Source organism: Meleagris gallopavo, chromosome 16, assembly GCF_000146605.3.
Source record: "Meleagris gallopavo isolate NT-WF06-2002-E0010 breed Aviagen turkey brand Nicholas breeding stock chromosome 16, Turkey_5.1, whole genome shotgun sequence".
Lineage (NCBI taxonomy): Eukaryota > Metazoa > Chordata > Aves > Galliformes > Phasianidae > Meleagris > Meleagris gallopavo.
The window spans coordinates 6,011,828-6,022,309 of NC_015026.2; the positions used below are offsets into that span (position 1 = coordinate 6,011,828).

The following is a 10,482-nucleotide window of genomic DNA, read 5'->3' on the forward strand; positions in this document are numbered from 1 at the left end:
TGTTGAAGAGGCAAAATATTTTGCTTTAAAAGAGAAGTAAATGTGGAGGTGTTCCAAGCAAAACATTTTTACAGTATCTTTGCCATATGGTAGATCCTAAGTACTGCAAGTCCTGGGTCATATCTTACTTTTCCACACAGATATTGTTGGGTTTAAATACCTTAGAGAACCATATTTAAATGTCTGATCTCACTCCTTTGTTACTGTGTCTGAAATCGTCTAACTCAAAATCTTTAGGACACTAAACAAGTGAGGACTCCTGAGTTAATTACCCTCATTTTGTTTATATTGTACAGAAGACTGGAGAGAAAAGTAAGACACAGTTAGCACTTATGCAATTAGACTGTCAGGACTGCAGCAAGAGCACCATCTGAACAGCTTCTTCCAGCCTCATCTCTTATTCATCACAAAGTTAATTTAACTTCGATATATTCAAAAGTTACCACTGCTGAAATAGTGTTGGGTGTGTGCTGAAATACAAGCATAATAATGAAATAATTCATAGAAGAACAATTCCCAGGTTGTATTCCAGAAAGAACAGAAATAAACTTTTTCTTGCTAAGGACCATTCCCAATTGCTCTAATACCATTTCATTTGGAGAAGAAAAAAGATTAAGAGAAGATCAAAAGAAAAAACTTGAAAGCAAACTCAAGAAAAAAAAATGCCACTGTAATCAGTAGTGCTGGTGAAAGAGAAGTAAGTTAGAGTTATTCTCTTTCTGTAGCTCAGACAATGAGAGCTGATCATTCATGAAGGGTTAATACCCACAACTTAAGAAGTGGAGAAAATAAAACAAATTCTGAAGTTATATCAGTTATTAGATATCCTGAACTGTGATGCTCAGATTGGAAGGATGATGCATCTGTGTCATTGTGCACATGGGTAAGTTGCTGGATGTATCTGCTCTGAAGGTGGGAGCAATGGGAAGTTTTGGCTGTTTTGCACTGTGTTTGGGAGGGAGGAGGCAGCTTTTTTTTTTTTTTTGCCCTGGCCATTGGAAATCAAGATGTAGCTGCAGCAGCTGGGCTGATTGATGCCGGAGCATTCCTAAGTGTAGGATGTACAGTACTCAATGAGAAAAGGAGTAAACGGAGGTCTTGTAGTTTGCTACAGAGTAGGAAAAAAGTGGTGCTAGTCAGGAATCCTGCTGTGCAGCAGAGCAGGGAAGGCAGCTGTAGGGAGTGGGGAAGAGCGTGGCTGAGAAAAACATCTCCAGGAGACGGAGGCTGTTTCATTTCCTTATTGAGAGTGAATTTAATATTTACAGCATTCAAACAAACACAAGTCTTGAGGGACTTTGGAGAACTGACTGCTAAAGATGTCAGCAATGAACCCATAAGCAGAATGATATTTGCAAAGCCCAGCTCTGTGTACGAGGCCAAATGGACGCCCTGTACTCTGGGAGTATCAGAGAGTGGTTTCCAAATATTTGTCCCCAAAACCTTCCCACAGATTAAGATTGTTTTGCAAGGCCAAAGTGTGTGAGAGGTCTGAGAGACAAGTATGGATCATGCAGAAGGTGGCCTGAAGCTTAAAAACAAATCTAGGATTCTAGAAGTGCTGAAATGAGTTAGGTGATATCTCAGTGAAATGCAGTGGAAATAGGATGCCCTGACTCTTTAAATTCCCTTGAAAAGGCTCACATCTAAAGAAAAAACAGCTTTCCTCTAAATGTACATGTCCTAGTGACACCTAACCTGGAAAAACTCCAGCAGGAAAGTTTACCCAAATCACTCGTGAGTGCTCAATGCGTGTGGTGAGGTGGGTAAGTGGGAGGAGAACTGAACAGGCTTGGTTCTGTGCATCACCACTCTCCATGCCTGGTGTTCCTTGCCCTGAGTCCCTGTGAGGAAGCCCTGTAGGATGTAGCCCTTTGCTGGCTCCCAGGGGACTCTTGGAAGAGAGCTGCAAGAGGAAACTATTTGACCTCTGTGCGGATTAAAGCAGAAAATGTTCCCTTGCTGCCAAGAGGGCTGGTAGAGCCGCACAGTTCCAATAATGGAGATGGTATTCTCTCCAGCAGAGCTTTCCAGCTGGCATCTGTAGGGTGAAGGGAGCTGGATGGAGGAACCATCCCCAGGGCTGCAGAAGCAGAGTTAGGGGAGCAGCAGAGATACCGTAGCCTCTGTTCCTGCTGCAGTAGCAGAGATACCCTATAGCCCCAGTAGCATGGAAGGAGATGCTGTGGAGAGATGAGAGGATTTTGGTTTGCCATAGACCCAGAGAAGAGAGCTAGAGGGAATTGCCCCAAAAGGTTGGATTGTGATCTCCTTGGGTAAGTTCCAAGTAGCAGCACATCTATATTGAATTTGATATTGCCATCAGAAACACCAGAAAATTACACTGAACTGCAGAGCTGAGTTTCATGGGATCAAATCCTGCTACTTGGAGGCTGCCTAAAAGCGATGATGGTGGAAATTGTCCTGACCATTCACCTAAAAAACTCAACCAAAGACGAAACAACTGGTCTGCTACAAAGTATGCCATCAGTGGGGATGACTCAACTGCTCTTTGCTTGTTGCTCAGGGACGAAGGAAGCTCTTTCCTGGTTACATAGAGCTTCCTGTGAGTAAAAAGTTTTGTACCTTGCATTTAAATTTCATCTTTCTGAAAATTAGGTGAGGTTGTAAGGTCTAAGAGATGGAATGACCTGCAAATCTTGGGAATATGAGTTTTTGTTCAGATCTAAGTACTGTACTTGACTGTTCATAGTCATGTATGATCCTGTGGATATTAGTTTAAACACGGTGAGAACAAACTCTCTACAAGAAATAGGGAATATTTAGTCTGAACCAAGGAAGAAACACTGATTTGACTAAAAAGATTTCATGAATGATGATCTGGAATCTGAGGACGAAGCTTGAGTAGTTGCTGAGTACAGCTGTAGTAAAAAGGAAATTCTGTTACAAAGTGTAGATTAATAAGCATGGTAACGACGTAAAGTTTTTTAAATGGAAGGTGCATAAGATGAGCATCACTGACTCAAGCAGATTTGTCCTAATGAGGTGCTGAAGCTTTCTGAATCAAAACTGGCAGTAAGCCTGCAGGTCCATCTTTGATCTATACCTACTGCAACTGGTCCAGCATGACTGATGTGGGGGAACTGGATAACGGAGAAAGAACATTGAGAATGCTGCCTGAGAAGGCAAAACTGAGCCAGCCTCTTTGGCCAGTCCCTGGGTTACATCCATAGAGCTGGCTAAGAGAAAAGGAGATTAAATATCTTTTCAGTGCAAACTTGGCATGAGGTTCTCATCTGTTCTTTCAGGAGGATGATAGCACAGATCTTCAGGGTAAGAGCAAAGCCTGTTCTGTACCCCGAAGTGAGCTATCCTGAAGAAAGGAGAAGGAAAAGCAATGATAAAAAATATTACTTACATGAAGGCTTTTGCCTCAGAAAGATGCCAAATTACACCAAGAGCTGGATGAATCTGCTTGTTCAAACTCCTAACATGCACAAACACAGGGGCATGCACACTTCCATTACTTATTTTCTATTCCTCCTTCTTCTGCCCTGCTGCTGATTTTCATTGTTCTTTCCCTTATAATGTCAATGATGGAATTTGAATGCTGTTTTTACAATTAGTTTATCCTGAGTATATTATTCCAAGAGCAAAGTATAAATATTTCCAGGAAGTGCTGTTTAATTAAAAGGTTATTGGCTACGCAGAATTGCCTCCTGGGTCAGAGCTTATAGGGACTGCTGTTATCCTAATGAGATAATAAAGGGCACTTCTCCCTTCCTCTGCAGGATGTGAATGTCAGTATAAAAGCTTATCATGGCTGTACAGGGAAGAATTATCCAAACAGTGGATTCATGCATGTGAATTATTTTCAGAAAACAAGTCATGCTCTCACAGTGGTTTCTGATGGAAGGATGTAGCCATAACCTGCATTTTGACTCATAATGCACTTACTGAGGTACAGTCATTTTGTGGAGGTCTTTTCAGGTTGCCTACCTTTCATTTTTCCAGTACTTACTGAATCACTCAACTGAGCATAGCTAAGCTAAGGGGAAAAATAATGAAAAAAAAATAATAATCCAGGGGGGAATCCTGATCAACTGATGTTCATTTTGGACTGGCTCCCCAGAGTTTAGCTTTATGACAGGCTACTGCAAGGCATCCCTCCTCTGGATGACCTTCTGCCTTTCCTTGGTCACTGGGGCCATCCCTCAAATGCTCACTCTCATCACAGACAATTTGATCTAATACAGAGTTATCATCAGTACATTTAAGGTTACTCAACAGCAGAAGTCTGCATTTTTAAGAGAGAGCATTTTCAGTAATTTCACAGGACCGGTTTTAATGCACTATCCATGTCTGAAAGTGACTTGGCCTCCTATCAGGTGTGCTCACCTCCCTTAATGCAAGTTAATATATAACTGATGGGACACTTGACAGCCCTTCTGCTGCTTCGGAGAAATTGGGCCAGGTTATTTGTGTTATAAACTGGAGAGAAGGGGAGGGTGAGGGGGGAAGGAAAAAAGATCTGAAGTCCATTATGTGGGGATAGATTCCTTCATAGGGAAAATACCAGCGACTTCCAATAGCCCCAAATATCATTCTACGAAGTAAATCAGATTCTGCATCAGAGTTCATAAATAAGTGCTATGTTAAGCAGGCTGCGCACAAGTTGGAAAGCTACCTCTCATTCTTTGCTTCTTCTAAAATTAACATACTAAAAGAAAAGCCAACAGATTTGCAACTATTAATTCTCAGTGAGTTATAAAGAGTTTGGATCCCTGCATACATCCATGCACGCTACCATATAAGGCGATGTTCTCCTCAATACTCACTGTTCCACAAAAATGTAATGATAACAAATTCAAAACAAATACCTTTTAGGGACTAGCATGTCAATTGCAAATGAGATAATAAAAATCATTGTTTACATCTAAGCGAATACAGCCAGAGGAGTACCATGCAGTAATGAAGTGACTTCTTAGGCAAGTGCTTTGCCCTCTGAGGCTTTGTCCTTTTGGCCTCTGTGTTAGAGGGAAATGAGAGCTTTGGGGGCTTGGGAAGCCAGACCAGGCACTGCATCCTCCTGCAAGCTGCCTGCCAGGGCCAAACCTTGAGGGGAAGATGTGGGCTTGCCTTCATACAATTGTACTTTAGGAAAGGTTTCACTGAGAGATATATATTAGATAATCATGGAAAACTTCTGATTTTCCTTATATTTAAAATATCTCGAATTGCTTCTTCCTTATAAACACATGTACACCTCTCCCATATCTACACAAATACATATATTTATATATATGCATACACACATATATACATATGTATGCGAAAGAAGCCAGGTAACTTCTCAGATGACATTGAAGCCACTTTCTATACTGCCATCTACTGTCTTCTTAACTTACTGGCAGTATTTTGTTGAAGATAGAAGTTTGTTTCTTTATTATTCCTTTAAAAAAAAAAAGGTGTGAAAGTTGCATTTGAAATTACTTATATTAGTCTATCAGATAAGCTTCACTTCAAATTGATTTCCAGCATATTAAAAATGCACATACACAATAGCAAGGTACTTCTGTAAAAATATTTTGATTTCCTCTCCTAGTCTTTAAGTGTTTTTTTCTTGTTTAAAGAACCAACTGACAGGCGAATGAGACTATCTGGTAATACATTCATTGAGCAGCTTAGAATTGCACTGCAAAGGTTTATCTGGTGGGTGTCTTCCATACGCAGTGCCCCACTGCAGCATAACAAGGTGCAAGCCTGCACTTGCTGCAGGCTCAGTGCAGCCAGTGCTCAGTTTGGCAATGGCAGTGTTAGAAGTAACTAAGGACCAAGCTTGGTTTATGCATGCTTACAAACGGTCATTGCTCTAGCATATTTTAAGCAGAACCCAATTAGCAGCACACAGCTCAGGAGAAGCCATTTGAGCAGAGGTAGGTCTGCTTCTCTTTCTGCTTTGCGTGCTACCTGCAGGGTCATTCACTGCAAGTCTTGTCAAAGTAGCACAGTGTTCAGCTCACCACCTCGCTCCATTCCAGCGTGGCAGCACCCAGCCCCGACCCAGCAGGGTGTGCTGCCCCCTCCTCTCCCCCTCCCCATACTCACAGTTGTCCGAGTAGGGCAGCAGGGAGGGAACTGGAGAGTCAGGAACCTGTACAGCCACCAGCCGGGACAGTCCGAGTCCTCGCAGCCTTCACTGCCTCCCTATATAGAGGAGGAGAATCTTGTCAGTGGGGAGGGGCCCAGCAAACCACGTCCTGCTGGAAAATCCTCCCAGTACCTGGGTTAAAACACCCGATCTCAGACAAGGAGCTCATTGCCAACAGGCCCAGCCCAGGACTGCTACCCATGCCCCCAGCTGCCCTTCAGCAAAGCAAACGGGTCTGAAATCCCTTGTTTTTGGGAAGGCCTCAAGGGGTGCCCTCAGGTTCTGAGGCTTTTGCTTGGAGGTGCAACTCTTTTAACTCCTTCCTGCCTTGGCAGCATCCTCACCTCTCCGCCCTGCCGAGGGTAAAGGACAGACCCTGGTCCTGTGGGGCACAGGGAGCTCCCACCTACCTCAGTGCCTTTTCTTGGAGCTGAGTGGAGGGGCAGCTTGGTGTGTGTGTGGGGGACATTCCTGATGTGGCAAGGGGTGTTGGTGGCTCTGGGGTCTCCACGTGTTTCTGTGATACTGGGCAGCAGGGGCTGGTGTCAGCTCCCTTGCCCCTGGGTATACAAGGGATGTTTCCCAGTTTCCCAGCAGATTTGCCAAAGTTTCTTTTGCCAGCCAGCATGCAGCAAAGTTTCCAAGAAAGCACCGTAAATACATTTTCATATATGAGAAATACCTCCCTCTGTCCATAAATGGAAGAAGAGAAATGATAAATAGCTGAGGGGGAACAGCCATGGGGATGTGGTGGAAAGAGTGGGCAGCAGCACTGTGCGAGGGGGGAGAGGAGGATAGGGAGTGTGAAACCAGCCCTGGGGCTGGGAAGGGATCTGCTCCTTGTCAAACCTCCCTCACAACCCTGAAACCCTGCCTGTCCCCCCTCCTCCTGCCATGAGTAGCCAACAGCCTTGTGCAGAGAGACCTGGGGATGGAGACATCCCAAAAAGGGAAAGTAGGATCCTCTAGGAATTCCCATCAACATGCCAAACACAAAATACCGAAACATCCCCCTCTCAGCAACAGACTAAATATGGTGTATACCCAAAGGATCAGAGCATGGTCCTGGCTGAAATAATTTCTCTTGACAACAGTCGTGTCTAAAAAATATGCTCTGCTGGGGAAAATGGATGAGACTCATATTGGTCTTGGCATCCTAGAAAAATACCTACGTGGGGAGGCTGGCTGGAAGCTCCAGTGTAAGCACCAGTGCCTACAGGTGTGATGGACCACATGGACCATCAGACCCTGTTTCCAACACTGGACAGTGATGAGCAAATCTAGGCAAACAGGAGAGAGTGGAAGAATATCGGGGCTCCTTCCCCATCACATTGCAGAAATTCCAGCTGTATTATAAGAAGCTGGTGAAGACTCCATTTGCTCATGCAGTTACATGGTTTCAGCCTTTGCATAAAACTGGAGGGTCTGCCTCAGGAGGTGGGGGCTGCACTGCACTGCAGTCCAGCAAAGCCCTGTCCAGATGAGACTCGTGTGTGTGTGACTGGGTTGGAACGAAGCCGGGAGAAATGATATCCAGATGTCAATCGAAGAAGCTCGCCCTTGTTAGCAGAAAGCTCCTCACTGTGAATTTACCAATTCATTTTGCAGTTTCTCTGTTGCAAGTGTTGCTTTTACATAGGAACGTAATGAACAGAAAATACTGAAATGCAAGGGGATCCTCTGAAAAGCATGATCTTTTTGGCATTCATCACAGTTATCCCAAGAAGCTTCTTGTAAACCTACCCAGCTGTTTCACAAAACCAGATGCATTTTAATAGTAGCTTAAAAAGGAGTGGAAATTATTCCTGCTGGTTCGCAAACCACTGCATGTGCACATGCAGGCTTGGTGCCCAAGTAGTGTGTTTAAAGAGGCAGTGATTGAGGGTGATATATGATGTGACATTAAACCGAGCTGGAAAGTTTGAAAAAATATTCCTGCTGTGCTTGTAACAGTTGCACTTTTGAGCTGTGTGGGGTAGGAAGTGGTAAGTGTAAGCCTGGTTTCAACCTTCTTTTACAAGTCAGCATAAGAATACACACACTAATTAAATACCCTGGTTGGAGTTTCCCTGTTGCTGTTGTACTTCTTAAACTGAAGGTGCATCAGACTGAATGCTGTGGAGTCCCAGTGGACAGTGTTTTTCTTATAACAAAACAAGCTTTATTTAACTGCCTTTTTAAAATTTACTTTTCTAGGAATAATAAAGCCCATCCTTTAACTGTCTCCTGAATCTGTACAGTAAATGTTGTACTTGGAAAAAAAGAGGGCTTCAGAGGGAAATAAATGAGCTTTCAGCTGCCTCACCATGTGTAACCTGAATCGCAGACAGGAGGAATACATCATGGTGATAAGTTAGGTTCTCAAATAATGTGTGTCAGGCAAGCAAACTGTTTGTTTAGAAATGATTTTACTTAAAAATCAACTATATTTCTCTAAGCTGGTGTGCAGTGGGAACCAGAGTGGTGCTTTTGCAACAGGAGAGGCAGTCTGCATCCAAACCAGAAACAGTTAATGACATGAGGAGTCTAACATGGCAAAGGAGTCAGGAACTGCTCAGGGTAAACGTGCTCAGTACTGGACTCAGGTCGAAAGAAGTGTGTGAGGCAGAGATGTCAATTCTTCATCGGCTGCTACTGAAAGGGCATTTTTTCAAGAGTGAGCAAATATTTTTGGTTTTTTTTTCTTCCTAAACATAATCACCAACTGGTAATCACTCCTCCGGAAAACCAATCTACTAATACCAAAAGTCAGCTTGATACAGAGTGTGCTCAGGAAGGAAAGTGCAACTGAATCCTTGGGGCTTGTTGATAAAGCTTACAGAAAAAGTTCTACCATGCACAACAGGAACAAATCCCTCCAAAATAGCACTTGGAGTATGCACACAGAGTTTCCTCTAAATTTAGGGGAGAGCAAAAATTTGCTTTTAAAGAATCTTTTTGAAACTTGTGGATCAAGTTCTTCCAAAGTGCTTTCCAGATCTGATATCCACACCAAGCCATGCTGGCTCCTTGTCACCTCCACTTTTGATATCGCACTCAGACGAAGAACAGCCTCTTTTGATGTAACCCCCATGCATAACAGTCTCACTTACTGTTCTAACTCTGATAAAATTCAGAAATGCATTCTGCTCATCAAAAATGTGGAACTTCTAAATCCTTGTATCTTTTTCTCATTTTCTGGTATCAGTAGAAAGAATGAGGGCGCTCAGTGCAAGATGTTACAGTCTGTAATTTAGCAAGACAGAACTTCTTAAGTTGCTTGAGAAAATTTTTTTGTTTGCTCACCTAGAAGTAAATTGCATCTAGAATCTGAAGTTGCAACTGTGAATTACTTTCATCTAAATACCAGCCTAGCATAGTTGAAACTTCTAAGGAATGCTTTTTTGCAAGTGCATCCATTTTGTACAGAATTTGCACCTCCTCTTCTTAAGCAAGTAAAGGCAGTCCAGCACTCATAGAACTCACTGCATGTCCACATCTTGAAAGATCATATTCCAGGTTCTCTTGGGACAAATGATAGATATTAATAATTAGGACAGTATATTTTCATAGACGTATTTCAAAGCTTCGTTATACAAATAAATGCCATGGACAATACACTTTAATTTGATTTTGCTTGTACAATGACTTTACTTTCAAATAAGATTATTCCAAAACTCCAAATCTGTAATGTGATGGTATTAAGATGATGCTTTGTTTGTTGCACAACAAAGCAGACACACTGACTCCGGCTCCTGTACCAGCACAGCATCTTGACAATGGACAGAAGCTGCAGTTCCCAAAGAAAATGGTTTTAGTTTTCTATTTTAAACAAATTTCTACTCTGATTTCAGATATACACCTTTACCTCAAAGCTTACTGAAGCACACCCTTGTAACAACCTCTGCTTTCATGGCTGTGGAGACAAAGAGCACGCTGAGCTGTGTTACTGGGGAAGGTCAAGTACCAAACTTCCCCTTATCTTCTTTCACGAGAACAAAAATTGTATTTAATTTCAGCAGCTAAAATTCCAGGCAGCTCCATGGCACCTGAGCAGCTTCTGTACAATCTAAGGTGGGAAGACAGAAAGCAGACACAATGGCTTTGGTTACCCTGGCAGATTTGCATAGCATAGAAGGTTGTGGCTTCTGTTTTTCCTTGCCCTTGAAAAGACAATTCAAATTCCAAATACACTTCGACCCACTATGTTATGAGAAATAGAAAAATAGGTTATGGACAAACTTAAGCTCTGGAAAACCAGAGTTCAAAATTCAGGAGTTTCTGTGGCTAGAGCAATCATATTCGTGCTCTTTCAAAGTTCATTTCTGCAAGTTTCCATAGAGGCACTTCCAGCTCATTCCAAAATGAAAGTCATTCATAAATAACTTAAA

The 10,482-nt window shown here is 42.6% G+C and overlaps 1 protein-coding gene across 1 annotated transcript in view; it reads right to left on the reverse strand.

Moving 5' to 3' along the window:
* The window catches only part of MYH11 (myosin heavy chain 11), a 56,116-nt gene extending 49,931 nt beyond the window's left edge, over positions 1-6,185 (reverse strand). The window contains exon 1 of the mRNA XM_010719481.3: positions 6,070-6,185. The gene's annotated coding sequence lies outside the window, so the exon portion shown is untranslated. The remainder of the gene's footprint in view (positions 1-6,069) is intronic.
* Positions 6,186-10,482: the final 4,297 nt, after the last annotated feature.